Consider the following 16124-nt stretch of genomic DNA (forward strand, 5'->3'; position numbering starts at 1 on the left):
GGCCCTATAATGTTCCAAGGGATCCGAAATATCTGTTCTCAGATTCCACAGAAATAAGGCTAGCAAAGAGATCCACGAAATACAGATGTAACTCTGTGAGATGAATTAACAGAACACTAAGCAGTTTCTCAGAAAGCTTCTTTCCAGATTGCATCTGAGGATATTTCCTTTTTCACCATAGCCCTCTATGGGCTTCCAAATATCACTTTGCCAATTCCACAAGAACTGCCTTAGCGAAAGGCTTCTTGAGGGGAAAGCTGTAACTCTGTGAGGTGATTTCACAGAACACAAAGAAGTTTCTCAGAAAGCTTCTTTCTCTTTGTTATCGGAGGATATTTCCTTTGGCCCTATAGTCTTCCAAGGGATCCGAAATATCTGTTCTCAGATTCCACAGAAATAAGGCTAGCAAAGAGATCCACGAAATACAGATGTAACTCTGTGACATGAATTAACAGAAGACTAAGCGGTTTCTCAGAAAGCTTCTTTCCAGATTTCATCTGAGGATATTTCCATTTTCACCGTAGCCCTCTATGGGCTTCCAATTATCACTTTGCCAATTCCACAAGAACTGTCTTAGCGAAAGGCTTCTTGAGGGGAAAGCTGTAACTCTGTGAGATGATTTCACAGAACACATAGAAGTTTCTCAGAAAGCTTCTTTCTCTTTGTTATCGGAGGATATTTCCTTTGGCCCTATAGTCTTCCAAGGGATCCGAAATATCTGTTCTCAGATTCCACAGAAATAAGGCTAGCAAAGAGATCCACGAAATACAGATGTAACTCTGTGAGATGAATTAACAGAACACTAAGCACTTTCTCGGAAAGCTTCTTTCCAGATTTCATCTGAGGATATTTCCTTTTTCACCATAGCCCTCTACGGGCTTACAAATATCACTTTGCCAATTCCACAAGAACTGTCTTAGCGAAAGGGTTCTTGAGGCGAAACCTGTGTCTCTGTGAGATGATTTCACAGAACACAAAGAAGTTTCTCAGAAAGCTTCTTTGTCTTTGTTATCGGAGGATATTTCCTTTGGCCCCATAGTCTTCCAAGTGATCCGAAATATCTGTTCTCAGATTCCACAGAAATAAGGCTAGCAAAGAGATCCACGAAATACACATGTAACTCTGTGAGATTAATTAACAGAACACTAAGCAGTTTCTCAGAAAGCTTCTTTCCAGATTTCATCTGAGGATATTTCCTTTTTCACCATAGCCCTCTACGGGCTTCCAAATATCACTTTGCCAATTCCACAAGAACTGTCTTAGCGAAAGGGTTCTTGAGGCAAAACCTGTATCTCTGTGAGATGATTTCACAGAACACAAAGAAGTTTCTCAGAAAGCTTCTTTGTCTTTGTTATCGGAGGATATTTCCTTTGGCCCTATAGTCTTCCAAGTGATCCGAAATATCTGTTCTCAGATTCCACAGAAATAAGGCTAGCAAAGAGATCCACGAAATACAGATGTAACTCTGTGAGATGAATTAACAGAATACTAAGCAGTTTCTCAGAAAGCTTCTTTAAAGATTTCATCTGAGGATATTTCCATTTTCACCATAGCCCTCTATGGGCTTCCAATTATCACTTTGCCAATTCCAGAAGAACTGTCTTAGCGAAAGGCTTCTTGAGGGGAAAGCTGTAACTCTATGAGATGATTTCACAGAACGCAAAGAAGTTTCTCAGAAAGCTTCTTTCTCTTTGTTATCGGAGGATATTTCCTTTGACCCTATAGTCCTCAAAGGGATGCGAAATATCTGTTCTCAGATTCCACAGAAATAAGGCTAGCAAAGAGATGCACGAAATACAGATGTAACTCTGTGAGATGAATTAACAGAACACTAAGCAGTTTCTCAGAAAGCTTCTTTCCAGATTGCATCTGAGGATATTTCCATTTTCACCATAGCCCACTAAGGGCTTCCAAATATCACTTTGCCAATTCCACAAGAACTGTCGTAGCGAATGGCTTCTTGAGGGGAAAGCTGTAACTCTGTGAGCTGATTTCAAGAACACAAAGAAGTTTCTCAGAAAGCTTCTTTCTCTTTGTTATCGGAGGATATTTCCTTTGGCCCTATAATGTTCCAAGGGATCCGAAATATCTGTTCTCAGATTCCACAGAAATAAGGCTAGCAAAGAGATCCACGAAATACAGATGTAACTCTGTGAGATGAATTAACAGAACACTAAGCAGTTTCTCAGAAAGCTTCTTTCCAGATTGCATCTGAGGATATTTCCTTTTTCACCATAGCCCTCTATGGGCTTCCAAATATCACTTTGCCAATTCCACAAGAACTGCCTTAGCGAAAGGCTTCTTGAGGGGAAAGCTGTAACTCTGTGAGGTGATTTCACAGAACACAAAGAAGTTTCTCAGAAAGCTTCTTTCTCTTTGTTATCGGAGGATATTTCCTTTGGCCCTATAGTCTTCCAAGGGATCCGAAATATCTGTTCTCAGATTCCACAGAAATAAGGCTAGCAAAGAGATCCACGAAATACAGATGTAACTCTGTGACATGAATTAACAGAAGACTGAGCGGTTTCTCAGAAAGCTTCTTTCCAGATTTCATCTGAGGATATTTCCATTTTCACCGTAGCCCTCTATGGGCTTCCAATTATCACTTTGCCAATTCCACAAGAACTGTCTTAGCGAAAGGCTTCTTGAGGGGAAAGCTGTAACTCTGTGAGATGATTTCACAGAACACATAGAAGTTTCTCAGAAAGCTTCTTTCTCTTTGTTATCGGAGGATATTTCCTTTGGCCCTATAGTCTTCCAAGGGATCCGAAATATCTGTTCTCAGATTCCACAGAAATAAGGCTAGCAAAGAGATCCACGAAATACAGATGTAACTCTGTGAGATGAATTAACAGAACACTAAGCACTTTCTCGGAAAGCTTCTTTCCAGATTTCATACTGAGGATATTTCCTTTTTCACCATAGCCCTCTAGGGGCTTCCAAATATCACTTTGCCAATTCCACAAGAACTGTCTTAGCGAAAGGCTTCTTGAGGGGAAAGCTGTAACTCTGTGAGATGATTTCACAGAACACAAAGTAGTTTCTCAGAAAGCTTCTTTCTCTTTGTTATCGGAGGATATTTCATTTGGCCCTTTAGTCTTCCAAGGGATCCGAAATATCTGTTCTCAGATTCCACAGAAAAAAGGCTAGCAAAGAGATCCACGAAATACAGATGTAACTCTGTGAGATGAATTAACAGAACACTAAGCAGTTTCTCAGAAAGCTTCTTTCCAGATTTCATCTGAGGTTATTTCCATTTTCACCATAGCCCTCTACGGGCTTCCAAATATCAATTTGCCAATTCCACAAGAACTGTCTTAGCGAAAGGGTTCTTGAGGCGAAACCTGTATCTCTGTGAGATGATTTCACAGAACACAAAGAAGTTTCTCAGAAAGCTTCTTTCTCTTTGTTATCGGAGGATATTTCCTTTGGCCTATAGTCTTCCAAGGGATCCGAAATATCTCTTCTCAGATTCCACAGAAATAAGGCTAGCAAAGAGATCCACGAAATACAGATGTAACTCTGTGAGATTAATTAACAGAACACTAAGCAGTTTCTCAGAAAGCTTCCTTCCAGATTTCATCTGAGGATATTTCCTTTTTCACCATAGCCCTCTATGGCCTTCCTAATATCACTTTGCCAAATCCACAAGAACTGTCTTAACGAAAGGCTTCTTGAGGGGAAAGCTGTACCTCTGTGAGATGATTTCACAGAACACAAAGAAGTTTCTCAGAAAGCTTCTTTCTCTTTGTTATCGGAGGATATTTCCTTTGGGCCTATAGTCTTCCAAGGTATCCGAAATATCTGTTCTCAGATTCCACAGAAATAAGGCTAGCAAAGAGATCCACGAAATACAGATGTACCTCTGTGAGATGAATTAACAGAACACTAAGCAGTTTCTCAGAAAGCTTCTTTCCAGATTTCATCTGAGGATATTTCCATTTTCACCATAGCCCTCTAAGGGCTTCCAAATATCACTTTGCCAATTCCACAAGAACTGTCTCAGCGAAAGGCTTCTTGAGGGTAAAGCTGTAACTCTGTGAGATGATTTCACAGAACACAAAGAAGTTTCTCAGAAAGCTTCTTTCTCTTTGTTATCGGAGGATATTTCCTTTGGCCCTATAGTCTTCCAAGGGATATCTGTTCTAAGAAATATCTGTTCTCAGATTCCACAGAAATCAGGCTAGCAAAGAGATCCACGAAAAACAGACGTAACTCTGTGAGATGAATTAACAGAACACTAAGCAGTTTCTCAGGAAGCTTCTTTCCAGATTTCATCTGAGGATATTTCCTTTTTCACCATAGCCCTCTATGGGTTTCCAAATATCACTTTGCCAATTCCACAAGAACTGTCTTAGCGAAAGGCTTCTTGAGGCAAAACCTGTATCTCTGTGAGATGATTTCACAGAACACAAAGAAGTTTCTCAGAAAGCTTCTTTGTCTTTGTTATCGGAGGATATTTCCTTTGGCCCTATAGTCTTCCAAGGGATCCGAAATATCTGTTCTCAGATTCCACAGAAATAAGGCTAGCAAAGAGATCCACGAAATACAGATGTAACTCTGTGAGATGAATTAACAGAATACTAAGCAGTTTCTCAGAAAGCTTCTTTAAAGATTTCATCTGAGGATATTTCCATTTTCACCATAGCCCTATATGGGCTTCCAATTATCACTTTGCCAATTCCAGAAGAACTGTCTTAGCGAAAGGCTTCTTGAGGGGAAAGCTGTAACTCTATGAGATGATTTCACAGAACACAAAGAAGTTTCTCAGAAAGCTTCTTTCTCTTTGTTATCGGAGGATATTTCCTTTGACCCTATAGTCCTCAAAGGGATCCGAAATAATTGTTCTCAGATTCCACAGAAATAAGGCTAGCAAAGAGATGCACGAAATACAGATGTAACTCTGTGAGATGAATTAACAGAACACTAAGCAGTTTCTCAGAAAGCTTCTTTCCAGATTGCATCTGAGGATATTTCCATTTTCACCATAGCCCACTAAGGGCTTCCAAATATCACTTTGCCAATTCCACAAGAACTGTCGTAGCGAATGGCTTCTTGAGGGGAAAGCTGTAACTCTGTGAGCTGATTTCAAGAACACAAAGAAGTTTCTCAGAAAGCTTCTTTCTCTTTGTTATCGGAGGATATTTCCTTTGGCCCTATAATGTTCCAAGGGATCCGAAATATCTGTTCTCAGATTCCACAGAAATAAGGCTAGCAAAGAGATACACGAAATACAGATGTAACTCTGTGAGATGAATTAACAGAACACTAAGCAGTTTCTCAGAAAGCTTCTTTCCAGATTGCATCTGAGGATATTTCCTTTTTCACCATAGCCCTCTATGGGCTTCCAAATATCACTTTGCCAATTCCACAAGAACTGCCTTAGCGAAAGGCTTCTTGAGGGGAAAGCTGTAACTCTGTGAGGTGATTTCACAGAACACAAAGAAGTTTCTCAGAAAGCTTCTTTCTCTTTGTTATCGGAGGATATTTCCTTTGGCCCTATAGTCTTCCAAGGGATCCGAAATATCTGTTCTCAGATTCCACAGAAATAAGGCTAGCAAAGAGATCCACGAAATACAGATGTAACTCTGTGACATGAATTAACAGAAGACTAAGCGGTTTCTCAGAAAGCTTCTTTCCAGATTTCATCTGAGGATATTTCCTTTTTCACCATAGCCCTCTAGGGGCTTCCAAATATCACTTTGCCAATTCCACAAGAACTGTCTTAGCGAAAGGCTTCTTGAGGGGAAAGCTGTAACTCTGTGAGATGATTTCACAGAACACAAAGTAGTTTCTCAGAAAGCTTCTTTCTCTTTGTTATCGGAGGATATTTCCTTTGGCCCTTTAGTCTTCCAAGGGATCCGAAATATCTGTTCTCAGATTCCACAGAAAAAAGGCTAGCAAAGAGATCCACGAAATACAGATGTAAATCTGTGAGATGAATTAAAAGAACACTAAGCAGTTTCTCAGAAAGCTTCTTTCCAGATTTCATCTGAGGATATTTCCTTTTTCACCATAGCCCTCTATGGGCTTCCAAATATCACTTTGCCAATTCCACAAGAACTGTCTTAGCGAAAGACTTCTTGAGGGGAAAGCTGTAACTCTGTGAGATGATTTCACAGAACACAAAGAAGTTTCTCAGAAAGCTTCTTTCTCTTTGTTATAGGAGGATATTTCCTTTGACCCTATAGTCTTCCAAGGTATCCGAAATATCTGTTCTCAGATTCCACAGAAATAAGGCTAGCAAAGAGATCCACGAAATCCAGATGTACCTCTGTGAGATGAATTAACAGAACACTAAGCAGTTTCTCAGAAAGCTTCTTTCCAGATTTCATCTGAGGATATTTCCATTTTCACCATAGCCCTCTATGGGCTTCCAAATATCACCTTGCCAATTCCAGAAGAACTGTCTCAGCGAAAGGCTTCTTGAGGGGAAAGCTGTAACTCTGTGAGATGATTTCACAGAACACAAAGAAGTTTCTCAGAAAGCTTCTTTCTCTTTGTTATCGGAGGATATTTCCTTTGGCCCTATAGTCTTCCAAGGGATATCTGTTCTAAGAAATATCTGTTCTCAGATTCCACAGAAATAAGTCTAGCAAAGAGATCCACGAAATACAGATGTAACTCTGTGAGATGAATTAACAGAACACTAAGCAGTTTCTCAGAAAGCTTCTTTCCAGATTTCATCTGACGATATTTCCTTTTTCACCATAGCCCTCTATGGGCTTCCAAATATCACTTTGCCAATTCCACAAGAACTGTCTTAGCGAAAGGCTTCTTGAGGAGAAAGCTGTAACTCTGTGAGATGATTTCACAGAACACAAAAAAGTTTCTCAGAAAGCTTCTTTCTCTTTGTTATCGTAGGATATTTCCTTTGGCCCTATAGTCTTCCAAGGGATCCGAAATATCTGTTCTCAGATTCCACAGAAGTAAGACTAGCAAAGAGATCCACGAAATACAGATGTAACTCAGTGATATGAATTAACAGAACACTAAGCAGTTTCTCAGAAAGCTTCTTTCCAGATTTCATCTGAGGATATTTCCTTTTTCACCATAGCCCTCTTAGGGCTTCCAAATATCACTTTGCCAATTCCACAAGAACTGTCTTAGCGAAAGGCTCCTTGAGGGGAAAGCTGTAACTCTGTGAGATGATTTCAAGAACACAAAGAAGTTTCTCAGAAAGCTTCTTTCTCTTTGTTATCGGAGGATACTTCCTTTGGCCCTCTAGTCTTCCAAGTGATCCGCAAGATCTGTTCTCAGATTCCACAGAAATAAGGCTAGCCAAGAGATCCACGAAATACAGATGTAACTCTGTGAGATGAATTAACAGAACACTAAGCAGTTTCTCAGAAAGCTTCTTTCCAGATTTCATCTGAGGATATTTCCTTTTTCACCATAGCCCTCTATGGGCTTCCAAATATCACTTTGCCAATTCCACAAGAACTGTCTTAGCGAAAGGCTTCTTGAGGCGAAACCTGCAACTCCGTGAGATGATTTCACAGAACACAAAGAAGTTTCTCAGAAAGCTTCTTTCTCTTTGTTATCGGAGGATATTTCCTCTGGCCCTATAGTCTTCCAAGGGATCCGAAATATCTCTTCTCAGATTCCACAGAAATCAGGCTAGCAAAGAGATCCACGAAATACAGATGTAACTCTGTGAGATGAATTAACAGAACACTAAGCAGTTTCTCAGAAAGCGTCTTTCCAGATTTCATCTGAGGATATTTCCTTTTTCAACATAGCCCTCTATGGGCTTCCAAATATCACTTTGCCGATTCCACAAGAACTGTCTTAGCGAAAGGCTTCTTGAGGCGAAACCTGTAACTCTGTGAGATGATTTCACAGAACACAAAGAAGTTTCTCAGAAAGCTTCTTTCTCTTTGTTATAGGAGGATACTTCCTTTGGCCCTATAGTCTTCCAAGGGATCGGAAATATCTGTTCTCTGATTCCACAGAAAAAAGGCTAGCAAAGATATCCACGAAATACAGATGTAACTCTGTGACATGAATTAACAGAACACTAAGCAGTTTCTCCGAAAGCTTCTTTCCAGATTCCATCTGAGGATATTTCCTTTTTTACCATAGACCTCTATGGGCTTCCAAATATCACTTTGCTAATTCCAGAAGAACTGTCTTAGCGAAAGGCTTCTTGAGGGGAAAGCTGTAACTCTGTGAGATGATTTCACAGAACACAAAGAAGTTTCTCAGAAAGCTTCTTTCTCTTTGTTATCGGAGGATATTTCCTTTGGCCCCATAGTCTTCCAACGGATCCGAAATATCTATTCTCAGATTCCACAGAAATAAGGCTAGCAAAGAGATCCACGAAATACAGATGTAACTCTGTGTGTTGAATTAACAGAACACTAAGCAGTTTCTCAGAAAGCTTCTTTCCAGATTTCATCTGAGGATATTTCCTTTTTCACCATAGCCCACTATGGGCTTCCAAATATCACTTTGCCAATTCCACAAGAACTGTCTTAGCGAATGGCTTCTTGAGGGGAAAGCTGTAACTCTGTGAGATGATTTCACAGAACACAAAGAAGTTTCTCAGAAAGCTTCTTTCTCTTTGTTATCGGAGGATATTTCCTTTGGCCCTATAGTGTTCCAAGGGATCCGAAATATCTGTTCTCAGATTCCACAGAAATAAGGCTAGCAAAGAGATCCACGAAATACAGATGTAACTCTGTGAGATGAATTAACAGAACACTAAGCAGTTTCTCAGAAAGCTTCTTTCCAGATTTCATCTGAGGATATTTCCTTTTTCACCATAGCCCTCTACGGGCTTCCAAATATCACTTTGCCAATTCCACAAGAACTGTCTTAGCGAAAGGTTTCTTGAGGCGAAACCTGTATCTCTGTGAGATGATTTCACAGAACACAAAGAAGTTTCTCAGAAAGCTTCTTTGTCTTTGTTATCGGAGGATATTTCCTTTGGCCCTATAGTCTTCCAAGGGATCCGAAATATCTGTTCTCAGATTCCACAGAAATAAGGCTAGCAAAGAGATCCACGAAATACAGATGTAACTCTGTGAGATGAATTAACAGAACACTAAGCAGTTTCTCAGAAAGCTTCCTTCCAGATTTCATCTGAGGATATTTCCTTTTTCACCATAGCCCTCTATGGCCTTCCTAATATCACTTTTCCAATTCCACAAGAACTGTCTTAACGAAAGGCTTCTTGAGGAGAAAGCTGTACCTCTGTGAGATGATTTCACAGAACACAAAGAAGTTTCTCAGAAAGCTTCTTTCTCTTTGTTATCGGAGGATATTTCCTTTGGCCCTATAGTCTTCCAAGGGATCCGAAATATCTGTTCTCAGATTCCACAGAAATAAGGCTAGCAAAGAGATCCACGAAATACAGATGTAACTCTGTGAGATGAATTAACAGAACACTAAGCAGTTTCTCAGAAAGCTTCTTTCCAGATATCATCTGAGGATATTTCCTTTTTCACCGTAGCCCTCTATGGGCTTCCAAATATCACTTTGCCAATTCCACAAGAACTGTCTTAGCGAAAGGCTCCTTGAGGGGAAAGCTGTAACTCTGTGAGATGATTTCAAGAATACAAAGAAGTTTCTCAGAAAGCTTCTTTCTCTTTGTTATCGGAGGATATTTCCTTTGGCCCTATAGTCTTCCAAAGGGATCCGAAATATGTGTTCTCAGATTCCACAGAAATAAGGCTAGCAAAGAGATCCACGTAATACGGATGTAACTCTGTGAGATGAATTAACAGAACACTAAGCAGTTTCTCAGAAAGCTTCTTTCCAGATTTCAACTGAGGATATTTCCTTTTTCTCCATAGCACTCTATGGGATTCCAAATATCACTTTGACAATTCCACAAGAACTGTCTTAGCGAAAGGCTTCTTGAGGGGAAAGCTGTAACTCTGTGAGATGATTTCACAGAACACAAAGAAGTTTCTCACAAAGCTTCTTTCTCACTGTTATCGGAGGATATTTCCTTTGGCCCTATAGTCTTCCAAGGGATCCGAAATATCTGTTCTCAGATTCCACAGAAATAAGGCTAGCAAAGAGATCCACGAAATATAGATGTAACTCTGTGAGATGAATTAACAGAACACTAAGCAGTTTCTCAGAAAGCTTTTTTCCAGATTTCATCTGAGGATATTTCCTTTTTCACCATAGCCCTCTATGAGCTTCCAAATATCACTTTGCCAATTCCACAAGAACTGTCTTAGCGAAAGGCTTCTTGAGGAGAAAGCTGTAACTCTGTGAGATGATTTCACAGAACACAAAAAAGTTTCTCAGAAAGCTTCTTTCTCTTTGTTATCGTAGAATATTTCCTTTGGCCCTATAGTCTTCCAAGTGATCCGAAAGATCTGTTCTCAGATTCCACAGAAATAAGGCTAGCCAAGAGATCCACGAAATACAGATGTAACTCTGTGAGATGAATTAACAGAACCCTAAGCAGTTTCTCAGAAAGCTTCTTTCCAGATTTCATCTGAGGATATTTCCTTTTTCACCATAGCCCTCTATGGGCTTCCAAATATCACTTTGCCAATTCCACAAGAACTGTCTTAGCGAAAGGCTTCTTGAGGTGAAACCTGTAACTCTGTGAGATGATTTCACAGAACACAAACAAGTTTCTCAGAAAGCTTCTTTCTGTTTGTTATCGGAGGATATTTCCTTTGGCCCTATAGTCTTCCAAGGGATCCGAAATATCTCTTCTCAGATTCCACAGAAATAAGGCTAGCCAAGAGATCCACGAAATACAGATGTAACTCTGTGAGATGAATTAACAGAACACTAAGCAGTTTCTCAGAAAGCGTCTTTCCAGATTTCATCTGAGGATATTTCCTTTTTCAACATAGCCCTCTATGGGCTTCCAAATATCACTTTGCCGATTCCACAAGAACTGTCTTAGCGAAAGGCTTCTTGAGGCGAAACCTGTAACTCTGCGAGATGATTTCACATAACACAAAGAAGTTTCTCAGAAAGCTTCTTTCTCTTTGTTATCGGAGGATACTTCCCTTGGCCCTATAGTCTTCCAAGGGATCGGAAATATCTGTTCTCTGATTCCACAGAAAAAAGGCTAGCAAAGAGATCCACGAAATACAGATGTAACTCTGTGAGATGAATTAACAGAACACTAAGCAGTTTCTCCGAAAGCTTCTTTCCAGATTTCATCTGAGGATATTTCCTTTTTCACCATAGCCCTCTATGGGCTTCCAAATATCACTTTGCCAATTCCACAAGAACTGTCTTAGCGAAAGGCTTCTTGAGGCGAAACCTGTAACTCTGTGAGATGATTTCACAGAACACAAAGAAGTTTCTCAGAAAGCTTCTTTCTCTTTGTTATTGGAGGATATTTCCTTTGGCCCTATAGTCTTCCAAGGGATCCGAAATATCTCTTCTCAGATTCCACAGAAATAAGGCTAGCAAAGAGATCCACGAAATACAGATGTAACTCTGTGAGATGAATTAACAGAACACTAAGCAGTGTCTCAGAAAGCGTCTTTCCAGATTTCATCTGAGGATATTTCCTTTTTCAACATAGCCGTCTATGGGCTTCCAAATATCACTTTGCCGATTCCACAAGAACTGTCTTAGCGAAAGGCTTCTTGAGGCGAAACCTGTAACTCTGTGAGATGATTTCACAGAACACAAAGAAGTTTCTCAGAAAGCTTCTTTCTCTTTGTTATAGGAGGATACTTCCTTTGGCCCTATAGTCTCCCAAGGGATCGGAAATATCTGTTCTCTGATTCCACAGAAAAAAGGCTAGCAAAGAGATCCACGAAATACAGATGTAACTCTGTGACATCAATTAACAGAACACTAAGCAGTTTCTCCGAAAGCTTCCTTCCAGATTTCATCTGAGGATATTTCCTTTTTCACCATAGCCCTCTATGGCCTTCCTAATATCACTTTTCCAATTCCACAAGAACTGTCTTAACGAAAGGCTTCTTGAGGAGAAAGCTGTACCTCTGTGAGATGATTTCACAGAACACAAAGAAGTTTCTCAGAAAGCTTCTTTCTCTTTGTTATCGGAGGATATTTCCTTTGGCCCTATAGTCTTCCAAGGGATACGAAATATCTGTTCTCAGATTCCACAGAAATAAGTCTAGCAAAGAGATCCACGAAATACAGATGTAACTCTGTGAGATGAATTAACAGAACACTAAGCAGTTTCTCAGAAAGCTTCTTTCCAGATATCATCTGAGGATATTTCCTTTTTCACCGTAGCCCTCTATGGGCTTCCAAATATCACTTTGCCAATTCCACAAGAACTGTCTTAGCGAAAGGCTCCTTGAGGGGAAAGCTGTAACTCTGTGAGATGATTTCAAGAATACAAAGAAGTTTCTCAGAAAGCTTCTTTCTCTTTGTTATCGGAGGATATTTCCTTTGGCCCTATAGTCTTCCAAAGGGATCCGAAATATGTGTTCTCAGATTCCACAGAAATAAGGCTAGCAAAGAGATCCACGAAATACAGATGTAACTCTGTGAGATGAATTAACAGAACACTAAGCAGTTTCTCAGAAAGCTTCTTTCCAGATTTCAACTGAGGATATTTCCTTTTTCTCCATAGCACTCTATGGGATTCCAAATATCACTTTGCCAATTCCACAAGAACTGTCTTAGCGAAAGGCTTCTTGAGGGGAAAGCTGTAACTCTGTGAGATGATTTCACAGAACACAAAGAAGTTTCTCAGAAAGCTTCTTTCTCACTGTTATCGGAGGATATTTCCTTTGGCCCTATAGTCTTCCAAGGGATCCGAAATATCTGTTCTCAGATTCCACAGAAATAAGGCTAGCAAAGAGATCCACGAAATACAGATGTAACTCTGTGAGATGAATTAACAGAACACTAAGCAGTTTCTCAGAAAGCTTCTTTCCAGATTTCATCTGAGGATATTTCCTTTTTCACCATAGCCCTCTATGGGCTTCCAAATATCACTTTGCCAATTCCACAAGAACTGTCTTAGCGAAAGGCTTCTTGAGGAGAAAGCTGTAACTCTGTGAGATGATTTCACAGAACACAAAAAAGTTTCTCAGAAAGCTTCTTTCTCTTTGTTATCGTAGGATATTTCCTTTGGCCCTATAGTCTTCCAAGGGATCCGAAATATCTGTTCTCAGATTCCACAGAAATAAGGCTAGCAAAGAGATCCACGAAATACAGATGTAACTCAGTGATATGAATTAACAGAACACTAAGCAGTTTCTCAGAAAGCTTCTTTCCAGATTTCATCTGAGGATATTTCCTTTTTCACCATAGCCCTCTATGGGCTTCCAAATATCACTTTGCCAATTCCACAAGAACTGTCTTAGCGAAAGGCTCCTTGAGGGGAAAGCTGTAACTCTGTGAGATGATTTCAAGAACACAAAGAAGTTTCTCAGAAAGCTTCTTTCTCTTTGTTATCGGAGGTTACTTCCTTTGGCCCTATAGTCTTCCAAGTGATCCGAAAGATCTGTTCTCAGATTCCACAGAAATAAGGCTAGCCAAGAGATCCACGAAATACAGATGTAACTCTGTGAGATGAATTAACAGAACCCTAAGCAGTTTCTCAGAAAGCTTCTTTCCAGATTTCATCTGAGGATATTTCCTTTTTCACCATAGCCCTCTATGGACTTCCAAATATCACTTTGCCAATTCCACAAGAACTGTCTTAGCGAAAGGCTTCTTGAGGCGAAACCTGTAACTCTGTGAGATGATTTCACAGAACACAAAGAAGTTTCTCAGAAAGCTTCTTTCTCTTTGTTATAGGAGGATACTTCCTTTGGCCCTATAGTCTTCCAAGGGATCGGAAATATCTGTTCTCTGATTCCACAGAAAAAAGGCTAGCAAAGAGATCCACGAAATACAGATGTAACTCTGTGACATGAATTAACAGAACACTAAGCAGTTTCTCCGAAAGCTTCTTTCCAGATTCCATCTGAGGATATTTCCTTTTTTACCATAGACCTCTATGGGCTTCCAAATATCACTTTGCTAATTCCAGAAGAACTGTCTTAGCGAAAGGCTTCTTGAGGGGAAAGCTGTAACTCTGTGAGATGATTTCACAGAACACAAAGAAGTTTCTCAGAAAGCTTCTTTCTCTTTGTTATCGGAGGATATTTCCTTTGGCCCCATAGTCTTCCAACGGATCCGAAATATCTATTCTCAGATTCCACAGAAATAAGGCTAGCAAAGAGATCCACGAAATACAGATGTAACTCTGTGTGTTGAATTAACAGAACACTAAGCAGTTTCTCAGAAAGCTTCTTTCCAGATTTCATCTGAGGATATTTCCTTTTTCACCATAGCCCTCTATGGGCTTCCAAATATCACTTTGCCAATTCCACAAGAACTGTCTTAGCGAAAGGCTTCTTGAGGGGAAAGCTGTAACTCTGTGAGATGATTTCACAGAACACAAAGAAGTTTCTCAGAAAGCTTCTTTCTCATTGTTATCGGAGGATATTTCCTTTGGCCCTATAGTCTTCCAAGGGATCCGAAATATCTGTTCTCAGATTCCACAGAAGTAAGACTAGCAAAGAGATCAACGAAATACAGATGTAACTCTGTGAGATGAATTAACAGAACACTAAGCAGTTTCTCAGAAAGCTTCTTTCCAGATTTCATCTGAGGATATTTCCTTTTTCACCATAGCCCTCTATGGGCTTCCAAATATCACTTTGCCAATTCCACAAGAACTGTCTTAGCGAAAGGCTTCTTGAGGAGAAAGCTGTAACTCTGTGAGATGATTTCACAGAACACAAAACAGTTTCTCAGAAAGCTTCTTTCTCTTTGTTATAGGAGGATACTTCCTTTGGCCCTATAGTCTTCCAAGGGATCGGAAATATCTGTTCTCTGATTCCACAGAAAAAAGGCTAGCAAAGAGATCCACGAAATACAGATGTAACTCTGTGACATGAATTAACAGAACACTAAGCAGTTTCTCCGAAAGCTTCTTTCCAGATTCCATCTGAGGATATTTCCTTTTTTACCATAGACCTCTATGGGCTTCCAAATATCACTTTGCTAATTCCAGAAGAACTGTCTTAGCGAAAGGCTTCTTGAGGGGAAAGCTGTAACTCTGTGAGATGATTTCACAGAACACAAAGAAGTTTCTCAGAAAGCTTCTTTCTCTTTGTTATCGGAGGATATTTCCTTTGGCCCCATAGTCTTCCAACGGATCCGAAATATCTATTCTCAGATTCCACAGAAATAAGGCTAGCAAAGAGATCCACGAAATACAGATGTAACTCTGTGTGTTGAATTAACAGAACACTAAGCAGTTTCTCAGAAAGCTTCTTTCCAGATTTCATCTGAGGATATTTCCTTTTTCACCATAGCCCTCTATGGGCTTCCAAATATCACTTTGCCAGTTCCACAAGAACTGTCTTAGCGAAAGGCTTCTTGAGGGGAAAGCTGTAACTCTGTGAGATGATTTCACAGAACACAAAGAAGTTTCTCAGAAAGCTTCTTTCTCATTGTTATCGGAGGATATTTCCTTTGGCCCTATAGTCTTCCAAGGGATCCGAAATATCTGTTCTCAGATTCCACAGAAGTAAGACTAGCAAAGAGATCAACGAAATACAGATGTAACTCTGTGAGATGAATTAACAGAACACTCAGCAGTTTCTCAGAAAGCTTCTTTCCAGATTTCATGTGAGGATATTTCCTTTTTCACCATAGCCCTCTATGGGCTTCCAAATATCACTTAGCCAATTCCACAAGAACTGTCTTTGCGAAAGGCTTCTTGAGGAGAAAGCTGTAACTCTGTGAGATGATTTCACAGAACACAAAAAAGTTTCTCAGAAAGCTTCTTTCTCTTTGTTATCGTAGAATATTTCCTTTGGCCCTATAGTCTTCCAAGGGATCCGAAATATCTGTTCTCAGATTCCACAGAAATAAGGCTAGCAAAGAGATCCACGAAATACAGTTGTAACTCAGTGATATGAATTAACAGAACACTAAGCAGTTTCTCAGAAAGCTTCTTTCCAGATTTCATCTGAGGATATTTCCTTTTTCACCATAGCCCTCTATGGGCTTCCAAATATCACTTTGCCAATTCCACAAGAACTGTCTTAGCGAAAGGCTCCTTGAGGGGAAAGCTGTAACTCTGTGAGATGATTTCAAGAACACAAAGAAGTTTCTCAGAAAGCTTCTTTCTCTTTGTTATCGGAGGA

Source organism: Macaca mulatta, chromosome 13, assembly GCF_049350105.2.
Source record: "Macaca mulatta isolate MMU2019108-1 chromosome 13, T2T-MMU8v2.0, whole genome shotgun sequence".
NCBI lineage: Eukaryota > Metazoa > Chordata > Mammalia > Primates > Cercopithecidae > Macaca > Macaca mulatta.